This window comes from Ranitomeya imitator, chromosome 2, assembly GCF_032444005.1.
Source record: "Ranitomeya imitator isolate aRanImi1 chromosome 2, aRanImi1.pri, whole genome shotgun sequence".
Taxonomy (NCBI): domain Eukaryota; kingdom Metazoa; phylum Chordata; class Amphibia; order Anura; family Dendrobatidae; genus Ranitomeya; species Ranitomeya imitator.
Genome location: NC_091283.1, coordinates 153,031,319 through 153,051,047, shown reverse-complemented (window position 1 = coordinate 153,051,047; position 19,729 = coordinate 153,031,319). Strand labels below are relative to the sequence as shown.

General features: G+C 46.4%; 1 protein-coding gene across 1 annotated transcript in view; it reads left to right on the top strand.

Annotated features, from left to right (window-relative positions):
* The first annotated feature begins 916 nt into the window (after positions 1 to 916).
* The window catches only part of LOC138667256 (uncharacterized), a 96,030-nt gene continuing 77,217 nt past the window's right edge, over positions 917 to 19,729 (top strand). Inside the window, exon 1 of the mRNA XM_069755516.1 lies at positions 917 to 1,071. The gene's annotated coding sequence lies outside the window, so the exon portion shown is untranslated. The remainder of the gene's footprint in view (positions 1,072 to 19,729) is intronic.

Genomic DNA, 19,729 nt, shown 5'->3' with positions numbered 1-19,729 from the left:
GTTATATAGTACGTGGGCTGTGTTATATACTGCGTGGGCTGTGTTATATACTGTTTGGGCTGTGTTATATACTGCGTGGCCACTGTTATATACTGCATGGCCTGTATTAATGCATCAGGTATTCTACAATATGTATGTATGTTTGTATATAGCAGCCACATAGTATATAGCACAGGCCACGTAGTATTTGTCTGCTATATACTACATGGCTCCTATATACTACGTGGCCTGTGCTATATACTATGTGGCTGCTATATACATACATACATACATACATATTCTAGAATACCCGATGCGTTAGAATCGGGCGACCATCTAGTATGTATATAACCCTTATGGAAAGCTTTGTTATTCAGTTTTTATCTGCAGGCTTCCTATGCAGTGTGAAAAATAACATCTAGGACTTGTATACCTATGTAGTGTTCTCTATGGAGCTTTTAGTACAAGTCCCTTTCAAGCATTACTTTTAATTTGGACGGTATTTCTATGGAAATTGCAGTTGTTGCTGACTGTAACCACTAATTTTTGCTTAACTTGGGTTTGCAGGCCATGTTAGCTGCAAACTTCTCAAGGCTTTTTTGGTGACAGCAAATGAATCTGGCAGTCGACCCATTGCTAATGACAACAGAAAATCTGAAACAGCTTCAAGACCTGTTATGTTTCTGACATGTGTTTTTAAACACAGCAGATGTTGAAAAAAATGCGCGGTTGGCTTTTGCCAGTTTCCTTCTTTTTAACTACACAACTGGGGCAGAGCTTGAGTCTCTAGTGCCATCGTTGCTTTACAAGATGTCTGTTGGCTGTACATCAATCTATACAGCGACTTGTACTATGGATCACACAATTATGTTTAAATCACAGTAGAAGTAGCAACTAATCTGTTTTTTTTATGTTGTTTTCAGTGGTACATGACGACTTCTGACTTTAACTGAACTGATTCGCATGCTGCTCCTTCTCAGACTCCAGACAGATCTCAGCCATAATGTCATTTACCACTGACGTCACATGCAACTTACGCTACCAGCTGTGTGCTGCATAAAGGTTGTACATATAAAAAACAGGATTATTAAGGTAGGGTGCAAAATTTCATTATATTATGCTTTTCCATTCATCTGTCACTGCTTCTGTAGCATGTATATGGATTTCTGCACGTCTCACTGAGTTGAATAGGACAATTGCCACAATATCGGCAACAAATCTGCTGTGTGTGAACATAGCCTAACTCAAATATATGACTGTCTCCCATTATTGTCACACTCCTCTCCTAAAACACTGAATATTGCTTACTTGCATCAGGGTTTTCTTAAAGTGGTATTTCTGGCTCCACGGTCTTCCACATCAGCAGGTGAGTGTGGTTAGTGAGGGCACATCTACTTAAACCTTATGGATCTCATTCACAAAAGGCAGATATTGTGCTGTAAAATGTGCACGATACCTGTGCATAAGGCCGGAGTCACACTACAGCGAGATACGGCGGAGTCTCGCAGGTTAAAAACAAGCTCTGGCACCGGCACTCTGGAGCGGAGCGTGCGGCTCCATGTATTGCTATGCGGCCGCACGCTCCTCTCTGGAGTGTCGGTGCCAGAGTTTGGCTTTAACCTGCGAGACTCAGCCGTATCTCGTTGTGTGTGATCCCGGCCTTATGCCCATGGCATGGCAGGTATCTGTAAAGGTGACATCACCAGCTCAGATCTGGCAGGTATCAATAGGCGTGACATCACCGGCCATTTATCTGTCTTTTTTTTATCTCCATTGCCTACCTTCTGTCTGTGCTTCTCACTTTTAAAATAGAAAGGTTGACTGAGTGTTTTGTCTAGATATGCATTTAATTTTTTATAAATATTCCAAAATGTTAAGAAGGGTTTGTTTCAGGGTTGAATTAATCTTCACTTACATAATTTCTTATATTTAAAGTGGTTTTATTAATTACTGTTCTGCAAATTCCTACCTTCGCATTGTGTCCTTTTTACAGTAAGAAAAAAATATTTTTCTTTCAGGTTTTATATGTTTTCCTAACTTACTGTATGTGTCTGTCGTTAAAATGCGACATTGGAGTAACCACAAATCGCTACCATATGTTGACAAACTGTGCTAACATAGGCAGAAATTTTCATCCTAATCCACTGCCACAAAGCACATGAATGAGTGAGGACTCGTATTTATTCCGGATTTATTCCTAATAGGAATATACTCACCCTCGGACGCGCCCTGCTTTTTTCCGGCAGCCTTCCTTCCTAAGAATCAGCGCTTGAAGGACCTTCGGTGACGTCGCGGCTTGTGATTGGTCGCGCGAGCGGTCACATGGGCGGTCGCGCGACCAATCACAAGCTGTGACGTCATCTAAGGCCCCTCACACGCTGATTCTAAGGAAGGAAGGCTGCCGGTTAGTACCAGGGCGCGTCCGAGGGTGAGTATAGCTATATTTTTTATTTTAATTCTTTATTTTACACTTAAATATGGATCCCAGGGCCTGAAGGAGAGTTTCCTCTCCTTCAGACCCTGGGAACCATTGGAAACCCAATGCACTGCATTGGGTTTCGTGTTTCGGCCGACCCCGACCCCGACTTTTTTATAGGATCGGCTGATTTCACTCGACCCGACTTTTGAAAAAGTCGGGTTTCATGAAACCCGACCCGATCCTATAAAAGTAAAAGTCGCTCAACCCTACTCACCACTACAGTTTGTTACCATCAAAATTAGATATATCCTTAGAGCTATCTCAATATTTGCTGTATATATCAGAGGCTGTTTACCTGTATATATCAGAGGCTGTTGCTGTGTTGGCTGTATATAGAATAGAGCCTGATGGCCTGTATAAAGTGTATATACACAGCGCTATACTGTAAGCAGAACCACACTATATACATACAGTATACACAGATACACTGTAATGCAGGATATAGTTTGGACCTATATATACAGTATGGTACTGTGTAGGACAGCAGCTGCATGAAAGATACACAGACAGACACACGCACAGAGACACACACAGACAGAGATCATACTCACCCACCGCGACACTGTGAAGACTGAACTACTTCACCTCTGGATCTTCAGTGACTGAAGATCCAGAGTGAAGTCCTGCCGCGCTCCGCAGTGGAGAATCCTCTTCTCGCACCGACATTGTGGCTTCGCCTCCTCCCTCAAAGGTAGCTGAATGGCTCCGTCTCCTCCCTCAAAGGTAGCTGAACGGCTCCGTCTCCTCCCTCAAAGGTAGCTGAACGGCTCCGTCTCCTCCCTCAAAGGTAGCTGAACGGCTCCGCCTCCTCCCTCAAAGGTAGCTGAACGGCTCCGCCTCCTTCCTCGAAAGTAGCTGAACAAACTCATCTGATCTAATCCGAGGGAGCGATCATATAGCTGAATAGGTAGCGCCTAGAAGCTTCTGTTGAGATCGCAGAAGGCTGCCGCATGCCATAAGCTAAGCATTAGGTACAGGGAGGGTACTGGAAGTCTGGCTAGGCTAGCCAGGTGAGTGGAAGCTGAGGCAGGTCAGGTGCCATGACTCTGACGCTCTGCGCCAGCCACTGAGATGTAGGACCGTAGCCAGGTCCCTACACTTTCAATAGTTTCTGTTTTGTTAAATGTTCCTTATCATTAGAAACTGTTCACAGCAAAGAGAGGTGTATTTTACATGTTTTGAGATATTTATCCCTTTATTGGTTCGAGGCCCCCGCTTGGTGGGTGGCCCAGGGCCCGGCCCCCCCCCCCCCCCCCCTAAATCCAAGCCTGGTCATTACCTGGCATCTCACCACTGCTATGAGTGAGGTGATCTGTTTTGTTGGAAGGCTGACAGATGGCTAAATGTCTTTTGCAGGAGAATGGAAGTGGCCTGGAGGGTCTCCTGGTGACAGCAGCAGCTATAGTTGTCATCTGATCCATGTCTATTATTCTGCTGCTGCCAAAGGAAATTTTGGGGGATATCTTGATCAGTTTTCCCTCCCTTGTGCTCTGGAAAATAGGGTTGAAAATTTCAATTTGTGCCAATAAGAGGAGTTGTTTTTGGACCCCTTAATCTTCATTACTATGTTTTATCGGTTTCCTTTCCATGGCACACTGCATAGAGGGAGCACTGGTCTCATAGGTTTTTAAAGTGAATCTGTCACCCCATTTTTGGCCTATAAGCTGCGGCCACCGCGTTCAGGGGCTTATCTACAGCATTCTGTATTTCTGTAGATAAGCCCCCGATGTAACCTGAAAGATAACAAAAACAAGTTAGATTATACTCACCCAGGGGCGGTCCCAGTGCAGTCCGGACCGATGGGTGTAGTAGGTCCGGGTCCCGCGCCTCCCATCTTCATATGATGACATCCTCTTCTTTGTGTCCTGTCGCGGCTCCTGCGCAGGCGTACTTTATCTGCCCTGTTGAGGGCAGAACAAAGTACTGCAGTGTGCAGGCGCAGGGAAAGGTCAGAGAGGCCCGACGCCTGCGCACTGCTGTACTTTGCTCTCAATAGGGTAGACAAAGTACGCCTGCACAGGAGCCGCGACAAAAAGCAAATAAGAGGACGACCGTATGAAGCAGCCACATGGGAATTGAACAATTGCTCTTACACCAGTCTGCCCCTGTACAATTTGCATCAACCTACGGTATGTGAAAAGGCCTTTAAGTAAACTCCCATCGACTTGTTACATCAGCAATCTGAGCTCATAGCCTTTATTCCCCAGAATAAACCAGTACTAAAAGCACTGACTTCAGACATCAGGACGTTTCAACGGAGACCCCCTTTATATCACATTGTGTCTGCAGACATGACTTGGATAGCTCTCGAATCTGTTAATCAGATGGATTTTTATGCTTGTTATTGCAGTGTGGATCATATAGCTTTGATTTTCTATTGAAAGCAACAGAAATTTCTTCTCAAATGTGAGATGTTTTATCTCTGGACTCATTACATAGCCAAAACGCTTGGCTTGGCATTGTGTGTGGAAAGTTTTAGACATCGTTTTAGCTCCAGCTTGTTGGAGAAGTTGATGTCTGAAACGCCAATTTCTCTGCAGCTCTTTTCTTAACAATAACAAACCCCCACCATTTAATGGAGATCCAAATGTAAAGCTGGTTCGACCTTTAGAAACAAATATTGAAGGTCCTCATCATCATCTGCACAGATAGTGCAGCTTAGATCTGGACGTGTTGTGTAAAGCAGTGCCGTTCTCAAGGATTTTGCAGCAGATCTGGTAGTGGTACTATAATCACTTGATATATATGACATTTGTAAAATATTGCACACATGAAACCTTTCTGTCCTGGAAGCATTTATACAAATTTCAATTGCATTATAAATATATATTTCTATGGCTGGAGAATGCTATGATCTACTGTAGAAACCACCATGCTTCAATTAGGCCAGAAAATATTTAGAATTGAGAGCCCTCAGTGGTTGATACCTTTTAATGGCTAAGTGAAAAGATGGTAACAAATTGCAAGCTTTCGAGACTACACAGGTCTCTTCATCAGGCAAAGACTAAAAGAAATTCTGAAGAATCACATATTTATGCACAACATAGCGCAGGAAAAAAAAAAAAAGGAAAAACCATGGATAAGACAGGTGACATGAAGCAGAATTACCATGAGTGATAAACAGTTATGTCCATAAATATTTGGCCAGTTCTTAGATAAGGATTGTTTATTGTCCTCTGATTAGGGTCTCTGTTGTGATGACCCCTCATAGTCTGAGGGGCAAGTTCCTTAGTTGATGTAAAAAGACATAAATCCGTGCAACACATTCATTCCTGCACTAAGACTGTCAAAGATCGTCATCAGTTTATATTCCCATACTCTTCTGTCTCTCTGAGATTTGAAGCTGCCTTTTAACACAAGTAATTTCATGTCCATAATGTTATGATTTGGGAGACAAAAATGTATTGCCACAGGTAGATCCATTCTTTTTTCTCTTATTGTGTGGCGGTGAGCATTCATTCTTGTTCTAAGCTTTTGCCCTGTCTCCCCCACATACAGACCCCCAGTTAGACATTTAGTACAAATAATTACGTACACCACATTAGAAGTGATGCAGCTGAAAGTACCTGGTATCTTGTAGTCCTGATGTGAATTGGGGATCTTTATCTTGTCCGTGGTCATTATAAATGGACAGGTTTTACATTTTTTCTGATTGCAAGGAAAGGTACTGTACCTGCAGCTGTTGGAGAGGACAGGGAGCTCTTGACAATGATGCTTCTTAGATTTGGGGGCTGCCTAAAACACAGTAGTGGGGGGTCTGGAAAAATGGATTGTAAGCGGGCATCTTTTTGTAGTAAAGGTTGTAATTTCCGTGCAGCTCCCCTTAAGCACCTTCAGATTTGGATTGTAGGTAACTACTAGAGGTACCCGGTTATTTTCTTCTTTAGTTTTGTAATGTAGCAGGTGATTCCTTGATATTCTGGTGGCTCTTGTAATCTGGTTTTCAATTGTTCTTGGATGGTAGCCCTGATTCAAAAAGGTCTCTCTGAGGTGACCAAGGTGTTCATCCCTATCCATTGGGTTGGAACATATACGATTGTATCTGATGGCTTGGCTGTAGACAATAGGGTTTTTTATGTGTTTTGGATGGAAACTGTCCCATTTAAGGTACTGTATGTTGGACGGTCGATTGGCTTCTGATACAGGAATGTCTCTATTTTATTGTTCTGCAGCTTAGTGATGGTGTCCAAAAAGTTAATTTCAGTGCCCGAGTAGTTGAGTGTCAAGTTGATGGTAGGATGAAATTGATTAAACTGTTCATGGAACGTCTTTAGCTGCGGCTCAGACTCCGTCCAGATGAATAAAATATCATCAATGTAGCGGTAGTACGCCAGAGGCCTGATGGAACATGAGGACAAAAAGTCGCTTTCAAGCTTGGCCATGAAAAGATTTGCATACTGTGGGGCCATTTTACTTCCCATTGCTGTGCTAGTCTCCTGTAGATAGATCTTCTTGTCAAATTCAAAGTAATTGTGGGTGAAGATGAATTTTATAAGTTTCACCACAGAATATGCATCAGTCCCTGTGTTTTCCAGGAAGAATTTGCAGGCATTTAATCCATCCTGGTGTGGGATATTGGAGTACAAAGATTCCACATCCATGGTGGCCAGGATGGTTCCTTCTGGTAGAGGACCTATTGCTGATAGTTTATTCAATAGGTCAGTTGTGTCCTGAATGAAGCTGGGTGTATCCTTTACCAGGGGTTTAAGAATACCCTCTACCCATCCAGATACCTGCTCAGTAAGGGTGCCCACACATGAAATAATGGTCTTCCTGGATTTCCAGATTTGTGGATTTTGGGAAGCATGTAGAATGTCCCTGTTCTTGGACTTTGACTTGACAGTCTTAATGCAGGAATGAATGTGTCGCACAGATTTATGTCTTTTTACATCAACTAAGGAACTTGCCCCTCAGACTATGAGGGGTCATCACAACAGAGACCCTAATCAGAGAAAAATAAAACAATCATCTAAGAACTGGCCCAATATTTATCTACTGGCTAACACGGTACCAAGATATATATCTTTGCTGTATCAATTAGGCCAGTAATAATTGTTGGTTACAGCAGAGGCAAGTAAAACCCATATTAAATATGTCGTCATGAATATCCGTATCCGTATCCAATAGAAAAAATAAAAGTGATTTGTAGGCCCATGTGCGACGTTTCAGTCCAGGATGTGGACCTTTCTCTAGCCCATAGATATTCATATCTATAATACAACGCTCGGAGCATCACTCTGTCTGAAGCCTTTATAGACTGCGCAAGCGTGACGCGCCTGCGCAGTCTGGACCCCACAGAGTGACGCATCCCAGGAGATTGCAGTGTGCGTAAGCTCTGAACGCATACTGCGATCTCTGACGGAGAAGCAGAGAAGTGCCAGGAGGGGGTGAGTATGACGGGGAGGGAGAGTATGCGATATTCTCCTGTCCCCGTTCCACTGCTGGGCTCCGTATTCCATGTCCTCTGACTGTGACATTCAGGTCAGAGGGTGCGACGACGTGGTTAGTGCGCGCCCCCTGCCTGAACGTCACAGCAGAGACCCGGAAGACACAGGTGAATATCGCAAGTGCCGGGGGCCTGAGCCATCGGCGACTCCGGCACCTGACACCGCCGGTGTCCCCGCCTGCTCTGGCCCTCGGCACTCGGAGCCCAGCGACGGAAGGTGAGTATGTCTTTTTTTTTTTAACCGTAGCAGCAGCATACGGAGGATATTATGCTATGGAACATCTTATGGGGCCATTATTAACCTTCATGGAGCAGCATACAGGGCATATTATGCTATGGAGCATCTTATGGGGCCATCAACCTTTATGGAGCAGAATACGGGGCATATTATGCTATGGAGCAGCATACGGGGTATATTATGCTATGGAGCATCTTATGGGGCCATCAGTCTTTATGGAGCAGCATGTGGGGCACATGAAAGAATGGGGGCGCAGGATGGGAGCAGCACATGATTGGATGGGGCGCAGGATGGGAGCAGCACATGACAGGATGGGGGCGCAGGATAGGAGCAGCACATAACAGAATGGGTGCGCAGGATGAGAGCAGCACATGACAGGATGGGGGTGCTGGATCGGAGTAGCACATATCAGAATGGGAGTGCAGAATCGGTGCAGCACATGACAGGATGGGGGTGCAGGATGGGAGCAGCACATGACAGAATGGGGACGCAGGATGGGAGCAGCACATAACAGAATGGGGGCGCAGGATTAGAACAGCACATTACAGAATGGGGGTACAGGATGGGAGCAGCACATTGCAGAATGGGGGTGCAGGATGGGAGCAGCACATTACAGGATGGGGCGCAGGATGAAAGCAGCACATGACAGGATTGGGGCGCAGGATGGGAGCAGCACATGACAGAATGGGGGCGCAGGATGGGAGCAGCACATTACAGGATGGGGGCGCAGGATGGGAGCAGCATATGACAGGGTATGGGTGCAGGATGAGAACAGCACATTACAGAATAGGGGCGCAGCATGGGAACAGCACATTAGAGAATGCAGCACATTACAGAATGCGGGCGCAGGATGGGAGCAGCACATGACAGAATGGGGGCGCAGGATGGGAGCAGCACATGACAGGATGGGAGCAGCACATTACAGAATGGGGGCGCAGGATGAGAGCAGCACATGACAGGATGGGGCGCAGGATGGGAGCAGCACATGACAGAATGGTGGCACAGAATGGGTGCAGCACATTGCAGAATGGGGGCGCAGGATGAGAACAGCACATGACAGGATGGAGGCGCAGGATGGGAGCAGCACATGACAGGATGGGGGCGCAGGATGGGAGCAGCACATGACAGAATGGGGGCGCAGGATGGGAGCAGCACATTACAGGATAGGAGCAGCACATTACAGGATGGGGGCGCAGGATAGGAGCAGTAGATGGCAGAATGGAGGCGCAGGATGGGAGCAGCACATGACAGGATATGGGTGCAGGATGAGAACAGCACATTACAGAATAGGGGCGCAACATGGGAGCAGCACATTAGAGAATGCAGCACATTACAGAATGCGGGCGCAGGATGGGAGCAGCACATGATAGAATGGGGGCCCAGGATGGGAGCAGCACATTACAGGATGAGGCGCAGGATGGGAGCAGCACATGACAGGATGAGGGCACAGGAAGAGAGTAGCACATGACAAGATGGAGGCGCACAAAACAGGATGAGGGCGCAGGATGGAGGCTGCACATGACAGGATGGGGGAGCAAGATGGTTGCAGCACATGACAAGATTAGGGCGCAAGTTGGAAGCAGAACATACCAGGATAGAGACCATATACCAATATAAATGCTCGCTACCCAGGCATAGAACGGGTTCAATAGCTAGCATTTATATAATTGCAATATTTTCATTTCCTCTCCTGTCCAGATGTCACCGTATCCCAGAATGCCAAGCGGAGGAAGTTCACCGACTGCCATATTGGAACACCCAAGTAATTGGTGTCTCAATATGTAAACTGCCGCTGGTACCAACCTATTGCGTAGTACCACCAGCGGGACACTGTCACACCACACACACACACACACACACTCTATACACCATATGCACCACACACACACACTCTCACACACACACTCACATTCACACTCACACTTTCACACACACTCACGCAGCCTCTTGCGCGGTACCACCAGTGGAACACCATCGCGAACACGCTGCCGCCGGGATCGGCCGAATGATTCACTGACTGCCGTCATCTTTGTACAGGAGGAGCGCATGCGCAGTTTTAATGTGACTGTTGCTATCTGTCTGCACAAAGATGGCAGCGGTCTGATTTACTGCGCCTGCGTGAATTACGCGCAGGAGCAGTGAATCATTCGCTGATCCCGGCGGCAGATGCGCGACGTGTCTACAGGCAGAGGAAGCCGGTCACATTAAAGGGGTTTTCCCACGAACGAAAGTTCATTTTAAAAACTGACTGTGTCTGACCGTGTATGGAACATACACATCTCCTGGGCAGGGGAGGAAGCAAAAGACAATACTGACATTACAGCAGGGGATCACAGTGGATTCATTTTGTGAGGTAAAATATTTCACTGACTGTTTTTAAAAAATATTTTACCTCACAAAATGTATCCTCTGCGATCTCCTGCTGTAATGTCAGTATTGTCTTTTGCTTCCTCCCCTGCCCAGGAGCTGTGGTTTGTTCAGTACACGGTCAGACACAAGACAATTTTTAAAATGAACTTTTGTTCGTGGGAAAACCCCTTTAAATAGGAAATATCAACATGGCTCCTCATAAAAAGTACGCCAATGACAATGAAAGGAAAGCAGCAAAGGCACAACGTCGAAGACAACAAAGGGCAAATGAGACTCTTGAAGAGCAATAGCATCGATGGGACAAAAACAATGCATGTAAGCATAGGCATCAAGCACATGAGTCCCCTGATGCAAAAGTCATTAGATTATCACAGGATGCCATTAGGCAACAACAGTGCCGCATGCCTGCCCCCATCGTGACATTACCGCCCTCCCGATGCGGCCGCCCTCCATCTAGTAATAATAATATTAACAAATACCTCCTATCAGAAATGTTGTATAGTTTTTCTGATTTCCTATATCTCTTTCCTCATGTGTAGGCATTGCAGGACCTTAGGTTTCCATGGTTACGACCACTAGCAACCAGCTGTCACTATAGCAGTGGTCGTAAACATGGGTACCCAAGGTCCTGTAATGCCCTGTACATGAGGAAAGAGACATAGCGAATTAGAAAAATTATACTACATGTCTAATTGGAGGCATTTGCTAATATTATTATTATTACACCTACTACATATTGGGATATGATCTTGGAAATGAGAATACCGCTATAAGATCACAAGGTTGAACCCAATCAATTACAGCCAATACCTTCCCACGCTCCATCTTAGGCTGTGTGCACACGTTGCGTTTTTTTTGTGTTTTTTTCGCTATAAAAATGCATAAAAAACGCATACATTATGCATCCCATCATTTAGAATGCATTCCGCAATTTTTGTGCGCATGATGCGTTTTTTTTCCGCAAAAAAAGAATTGTGGTAAAAAACGCATCATGTTCATTAATTTTGCGGGGAAAAAAAACGCGGAAAAAAAATGCATGCGGATTTCTTGCAGAAAATGTCTGGTTTTGCTCAGGAAATTTCTGCAAGAAATCCTGAACGTGTGCACATAGCCTAAAACCTTTCTGCTGACAAGATTGGGCCTCCATCTAGTGTGTGTATATATAATATAAATATATTATATATACACACACACAAATACATATATATACAGTTGTGCTCAAAAGTTTACATACCCCGGCAGAATTTTTGCTTTCTTGGCCTTTATTCACAGAATATATAAATGATAACACCAAAAGTTTTTCTCCAGTCATGGTTAGTGATTGGGTGAAGTCATTTATTGTCAGACTATTGTGTTTTCTCTTTTTAAATCATAATGACAATCAGGGGTGGATTAACGGTAGCCAGGGCCCCGGGCTGTTCACACACTGTGGGCCCCCCCGGTCATGTGACGGGGGTCATGTGACGGGGGTCATGTGACGGGGGTCATGTGACGGGGGTCATGTGACGGGGGTCTTGTGACGGGGGTCATGAGACGGGGGTCATGATATACCCGAACCAGATTATTCCAGAAAAATGGCCGGGCCCTACTCTAATGTAACCTATTAAATATTTGTTAAAATCTGCAATACAATTTAGGTATATCTTGACCAATAATATCACATACAAGGAACAAATACAACCGCACCGTGACCAGACCACAAATTACAACCACAGTGATCGAATAATATCACATACAAGGAACAAATACAACCGCACCGTGACCAGACCACAAATTACAACCACAGTGATCGAATAATATCACATACAAGGAACAAATACCACCGCACCATGACCAGACCACAAATTACAACCACAGTGATCGAATAATATCACATACAAGGAACAAATACCACCGCACCATGTCAAGACCACATATTACCACTTAGTGACCAAATAGCACATACAAGGGACAAATACCACAACACCATTTCCAGACCACATATTACCACCACATAGTGACTGAGTACCACAATACTGATCAGTAATAAAAAAAACAAAAAACACAATACTATCACCATAAGTGCCAGTATTCACAGGAGATCTGTACTTAGTATGCAGTGTCTGTGTAGAGGTAATACAGTGATCACTGGTGACATTGTACACAGGACCTTTGTATATAGTATACAGTGTATAGTGTCAGTGTATAGGTAACACTGACTCACCAGTGATGTCTCTAGGTGAACTCCTTCATCTTTCATCCAGCACAGACTGCCATCATTTCTTCCAGCCAGGACTCGTTTCTGCAGGAAATAACACAGTTATCTCGAGCTCCACTTGCAGAACACATTACTTAATTTTTCACAACTTCTACATTACACCACATGAAGATAAAAAGGCGATATAGTGTCACTCTGCACAATAAGAGGACCGCCCCCCCATTTAAAACAGTATACTCAAAAAATAAAATAATGCATCACTGCAGTAATAATATCCCTTAATTAGCCCCTATGGTAATAATATTCCCCACCCTGGCTCCGTTTATCTCATTCCTGGCTCCAGCCATATGTTCTCCCATCCTGCACTCATGAGTATCCATTCTACACCATATGATCTCCCCATCCTGCCCCATCTGTCTCCATCGTATCCATCCTGCCCCATGATCCAATCCTGCCCCATGTCTCCAATCATGCCCCGTGTCTACATTCTGCCCATGCCTCCAGTCCTGCCCCCAGTGTGTCCAGCATATTACCCCCAGTGTGTCCAGCAATCTGCCCCAGTATGTCCAGCATATTGCCCCCAGACAGTGTGTCCAGCAATCTGCCCCAGTGTGTCCAGCATATTACCACCAGTGTGTCCAGCAATCTGGCCCAGTGTCTCCAGCATTGCCCCAGTGTCTCCAGCAATCTGCCCCAGTGTCTCCAGCAATCTGCCCCAGTGTCTCCAGCAATCTGCCCCAGTGTCTCCAGCAATCTGCCCCCAGTGTGTCCTCCAGTAATCTGCCCCCAGTGTGTCCTCCAGCAATCTGCCCCACTGTCTCCAGCATTGCCCCACTGTCTCCAGCAATCTGCCCCACTGTCTCCAGCAATCTTCCCCACTGTCTCCAGCAATCTGCCCCACTGTCTCCAGCAATCTGCCCCACTGTCTCCAGCAATCTGCCCCACTGTCTCCAGCATTGCCCCCAGTGTGTCCTCCAGCATTGCCCCCCAGTGTGTCCTCCAGCATTGCCCCCCAGTGTGTCCTCCAGCAATCTGCCCCTCTGTCTCCAGCAATCTTCCCCACTGTCTCCAGCAATCTGCCCCACTGTCTCCAGCAATCTGCCCCACTGTCTCCAGCAATCTGCCCCACTGTCTCCAGCAATCTGCCCCACTGTCTCCAGCATTGCCCCCAGTGTGTCCTCCAGCATTGCCCCCCAGTGTGTCCTCCAGCAATCTGCCCAACTGTCTCCAGCATTGCCCCACTGTCTCCAGCATTGCCCCACTGTCTACAGCATTGTCCCCAGTGTGTCCTCCAATCTGCCCCAGTGTCTCCAGCATTGCCCCCAGTGTGTCCTCTAATCTGCCCCAGTGTTTCCAGCACTGCCCCCCCCAGTGTGTCCTCCAATCTGCCTCACTGTCTCCAGCATTCTGCCCCACTGTCTCAAGCAATCTGCCCCACTGTCTCCAGCAATCTGCCCCACTGTCTCCAGCAATCTGCCCCACTGTCTCCAGCAATCTGCCCCACTGTCTCCAGCAATCTGCCCCACTGTGTCCTCCAGCATTGCCCCCCCCAGTGTCCTCCAATCTGCCCCACTGTCTCCAGCATTGCCCCCAGTGTGTCCTCCAATCTGCCTCACGGTCTCCAGCATTGCCCCCAGTGTGTCCTCCAATCTGCCCCAGTGTGTCCAGCATTGCCCCCCAGTGTGTCGTCCAATCTGCCCTACTGTCTCCAGCATTGCCCCCAGTGTGTCCTCCAATCTGCCCCAGTGTCTCCAGCATTGCCCCCCAGTGTGTCCTCCAGCATTGCCCCCCAGTGTGTCCTCCAGCATTGCCCCCCAGTGTGTCCTCCAGCATTGCCCCCCAGTGTGTCCTCCAGCATTGCCCCCCAGTGTGTCCTCCAGCATTGCCCCCCAGTGTGTCCTCCAGCATTGCCCCCCAGTGTGTCCTCCAATCTGCCCCAGTGTCTCCAGCATTGCCCCCCAGTGTGTCCTCCAGCATTGCCCCCCAATGTGTCCTCCAGCATTGCCCCCCAGTGTGTCCTCCAGCATTGCCCCCCAGTGTGTCCTCCAGCATTGCCCCCCAGTGTGTCCTCCAGCATTGCCCCCCAGTGTGTCCTCCAGCATTGCCCCCCAGTGTGTCCTCCAGCATTGCCCCCCAGTGTGTCCTCCAGCATTGCCCCCCAGTGTGTCCACCGATAACTGATCCAAAAAAAAACAAGCAGTCTCCTCACCTGTCCGCGCTCCAGGCGGCGAGCTCCCTGCAGCAGCGTACACTCGCCGGCGACTGACAATGACGTCAGACGCCGGCAACGTGTGCGCTGCGGCCGACATCAGCCGCCAGCCTCCAATTGGCTGGCGGCTGTTGTTGTTAACTATTGATGTGCGGGCGCGCGCCCGCACATCAATAGGAAACCGCCGCAGCGCCGGAAGGGGCCCGGTGAGCAGATGAGAAGGGGCCCAATGCGGACCCCTTCTCTCTGCCCACCGGGTCCGGGGGGCACATAAGCGACGCCCGGCGGGCAGTCACAGAGGATTATCAGAGGGTTAATCTGCGGTAGCCCAGGGCCCCCCCAGACCACTGGGCCCTGGGCTACCGCCCATATTGACCCTCTGATAATCCGCCCCTGATGACAATCCAAAACATCCAAATGACCCTGATCAAAAGTTCACATACCCCATTTCTTAATACAGTGTATTGCCCCCTCTAACATCAATGACAGCTTGAAGTCTTTTGTGGTAGTTGTGGATGAGGTTCTTTATTTTCTCAGATGGTAAAGCTGCCCACTCTTCTTGGTAAAAAGCCTCCAGTTCCTGTAAATTCCTGGGTTGTCTAGCATGAACTGCGCTCTTGAGATCTCCCCAGAGTGGCTCAATGATATTGTGGTCAGGAGACTGGGATGACCACTCGAGAACTTTCACTTTGTTCTGCTGTAGCCAATGACAGGTGGACTTGGCCTTGTGTTTTGGATCTTTGTCATGCTGGAATGTCCAAGTACGTCCCACGCGCAGCTGATGAGTGCAAATTTACCCCCAGTGTTTACTGATAACGTGCTGCATTGATCTTTCCTTCAACTTTGACCAAGTTTCCTGTGCCTTTGTAGCTCACACACCCTTAAAACATCAGCAATCCGCCTCCGTGCTTTACAGTAGGAATGGTGTTCTTTTCATCATAGGCTTTGTTGACCTCTGTCCAAATGTAACGTGTTACGGCTGCGACCGCAGATGCCGAGCCGACGCCTCCACGTCGCTAGACATAACGACGTGGGGCGAGCGTCCCTAGTGGGAACGGAATGTGGACCCACTGGACCCCATAGAGTTACCTGGACCTACCCAGACTAGGTAAGGGCAGTGAGTAGGGTCTGTGGCAGCTGAGCATGTGGACAAGATGGCGATATGCAGAACTAGATTACACCGCACAACTTCAAGTATGAAGAAACAAAGTTTACTCAAATGAAAACACTACGTAACAAAACATAATGTCAGGATCCCGATTCCACACATCAGAGTAGGGTACACGTCTCAGGATAACAGACGAAGGTAGGAGGACATCACGGGTTGATGAAGTCCAGGGTTATCTGGCACGGGCATGCTAGGACGGCCTCTCTCTCAGGCGCAGCACAGGCTCAGCAGGAGAACATCAGAAACCGACCTCAGACGGACTTCTGACGATGGCAAGGGTCATCACAGGTTGATGCAGTCCAGGGTCATCTGGTACAGGCTTACTAGGACGGCCTCTCTCTCAAGCCTCAGGCGCAGCACAGGCTCAACAGGAGAACATCAGACACCGACCTTGGACAGACGTCAGACGATGGCACAGGACCAGATAGCGGTGGTCATCAGGTCCTTAGCTACGGCCGTAAGGCTCCGGGCATCGGACCTAGGAAGGAACTCAAGCGTGATGGTGCAAGCACCGCTGGACTGGAACTGGGCCAGACGGGGTTAGCACCGCATGGAAGGCTGAGCACAGCATAATAAGAGCTCAGCAAGAACACCGGACTCCATCTTTAAAAGATGAGCCTTGAAAGTTCAGTCACTGGGTGCGGGGAGTCAGACACAAAAGTACTTCAGGAACATAACACAACGGACACAGTTCAGACAGGATCAGGTACTGGATATGCAGCCTCCAGGATAGGCGGGTCTGGGTACTCTGCCCCCAGATTAGGCGGAAAAACAAAACACAAACGGATCTGGATTTGCAGCCTCCAGGATAGGCGGGTCTGGGTACTCTGCCCCCAGATTAGGCGGAAAAACGAAACACAAACAGATCTGGATATGCAGCCACCAGGATAGGTGGATCTGGGTACCTTGCCCCCAGAACAGGCGGAAATCAGGTATCAGCTCTCCCAGAACATACTGCAGACAGAACGGGAGCTGGATACCTAACTCACAAGGCAAGACACAGAAACACAATGCAATGCTCTGGCAACGCCCAGTAGGAAAGAGGGAGTTTATATAGAAGCTGCCCCTCAGGGATAGGCTGAGGAAAGCAACACAGGTGCACACTCAAACCCTGATAAAAGCAGGGTAGGTGTGGCCGTGCGCACCCTAAGCACAAACAGAAACCATTACAGCACAGATAGCACAGGAACTGTGGCTTAGGGCACCTGGCAGTGACTGCTAGCCTGAACAGACGTGGAAAGTTGTGCGCCAGCTGCAGAGGACCTTGTATGCTGCGGATAGCTTCCACAGCGGCAGCCAGGGACCGCACATGCGGGTGGTCATGCAGCAGGGCAAAGACATCACAGCACATGTACAGCTACGCAGCAGTACAAGGAACTTAGCCGCATCCATACAGGTAACCGACTACAGTATCCCTGCAAGTTAGGGAGAGAGGAGCAAAGAAACAAGGTATAAACCCAGCGGTGTTACATAACGTTTATAGTTATTGCCAAAAAGTTCAATTTTGGTGTCATCACTCCAAAATACTTTGTTGCAGAAGTTTTGAGGCTTGTCTCTGCTGTTTTGCATATTGTAGGCAAGATACTTTGTGGCATTTGCGCTGTAATGGCTTTCTTCTGGCGACTCGACCATGCAGCCCATTTTTCTTTAAGTGACTTTTTATTGTGCATCTTGAAACAACCACACCGCTAGTTTTCAGAGACTGCTGTATTTCAGCTGATGTTATTTGTAGGTTTTTCTTTGCATCCCGAACAATTTTCCTAGCAGTTGTGGTCGACATTTTTGTTGGTCTACCTGACCGTGGTTTGGTTTTTACAGAGCCCCTAATTTTCCATTTGTTAATCACAGTTTGAACTCTGCTGACTGGCATCATCAATTCCTTGGATATCATTTTGTATCCATTTCCTGTTTTATACAGTTCAACTACATTTTCCCGTGGATCCATTGATAATTCTTTTGCTTTCCCCATGACTCACAATCCAGAAACGTCAGTGGCTGGATGAAGGATGCTAGAGTCTGTCTGGATCCCAGAAACTCACTCAGCTTTTATGCACACACACTGATTACAAGCAAACAGGTCACAGGTGAGGATGTTGCCTTTAGTAGCCATTCAAACCCATTTGTGCCAACTTCGGTGCACGTTATCAGGTCAAAATCACCAGGGTATGTGAAATTTTGACCAGGGTCATTTGGATGTTTTGGGTTGTCATTATAATTTAAAAAGAGAAAACACAATAGTTTGACAATACATGGCTTCACTCAACCACTAACATGAGTGGAGAAAAAGTTTTGGTGTTCTAATTCATATTCCTTGAAAAAAGGCCAAGAAAGCAAAAATTCTGCCTGGGTGTGTGAACTTTTTAGCACAACTGTATATATTACTTAGTTTGAATTTGATTGAGCCTATGTTTCCACAAAATGTGAATACTGACTTTTTTTTAATTTTTTTTTTTGCCCCCTGCATTTTATGTGCTGAAAATACACTATGTGTTACAGGTTAAGCAAAGTGGATTTGATTTTCTGAGAACTTGTGCCCAAAGTGTGTGTTTTTTTTATGTAAAATCACAGTTGCATTGGGATTGCTGCATTTCTGCACAAAAAAAGCGTTTAAAAATAAAACAAAATACTAATCGTCAAGTTTTCACCACATACATGAAAAAGGCAAAGTACATATTTAAAGCAACATTAAAAAGTTGAATGAAATTTGCATCACACGTCTCAAAAGTTTATCATGTTTTCTATATACAGTAATTAAAACCTACCGTAATTTATGTCCAAGTGGAAGAATTTTTCACATTCTTATTTTCTTCCAAGGGATCTAAAATCAATTTTCATGCAGTTTATGAATTGATATGTAATGAATCCGATAGGTAGCTTTTCTTCATTTTCAGAATTATTTTAGAGAAACTGTGAAAATTTCAACCGACAAGCATTTCTACAATGTAAGGGAAAATGAGTCATTTTAACAGGGGAGGGAATGGGCCTGAGCCTATGGCAAAAGTGACTGCTGCAGCTTAGACAGACATGTCCGCTTACTCACAGATGTCTGGGGATCCTTTGCCAGACATGTTCCATATTCTTTTCTTATTGGGACAATATACCTACTGTCAGAAACATTACACATCAAATGGAAAATACATGTAAAAGTCGCATGGGTGGTTGTCTCATGTTATAGTTGCTCTCCACTCCTCAAGGAGGGTGCAGTGTGACTGTCTGCTAATTAAACAATGGGAACATTTTTCATTACAGTTGTCAAAGTAAACTAGATTTTCTTGTGTTTTAAGTAGCAGCATATACAGTTAGGGCCAGAAATATTTGGACAGTGACACAATTTTCGCGAGTTGGGCTCTGCATGCCACCACATTGGATTTGAAATGAAACCTCTACAACAGAATTCAAGTGCAGATTGTAACGTTTAATTTGAAGGGTTGAACAAAAATATCTGATAGAAAATGTAGGAATTGTACACATTTCTTTACAAACACTCCACATTTTAGGAGGTCAAAAGTAATTGGACAAATAAACATAACCCAAACAAAATATTTTTATTTTCAATATTTTGTTGCAAATCCTTTGGAGGCAATCACTGCCTTAAGTCTGGAACCCATGGACATCACCAAACGCTGGGTTTCCTCCTTCTTAA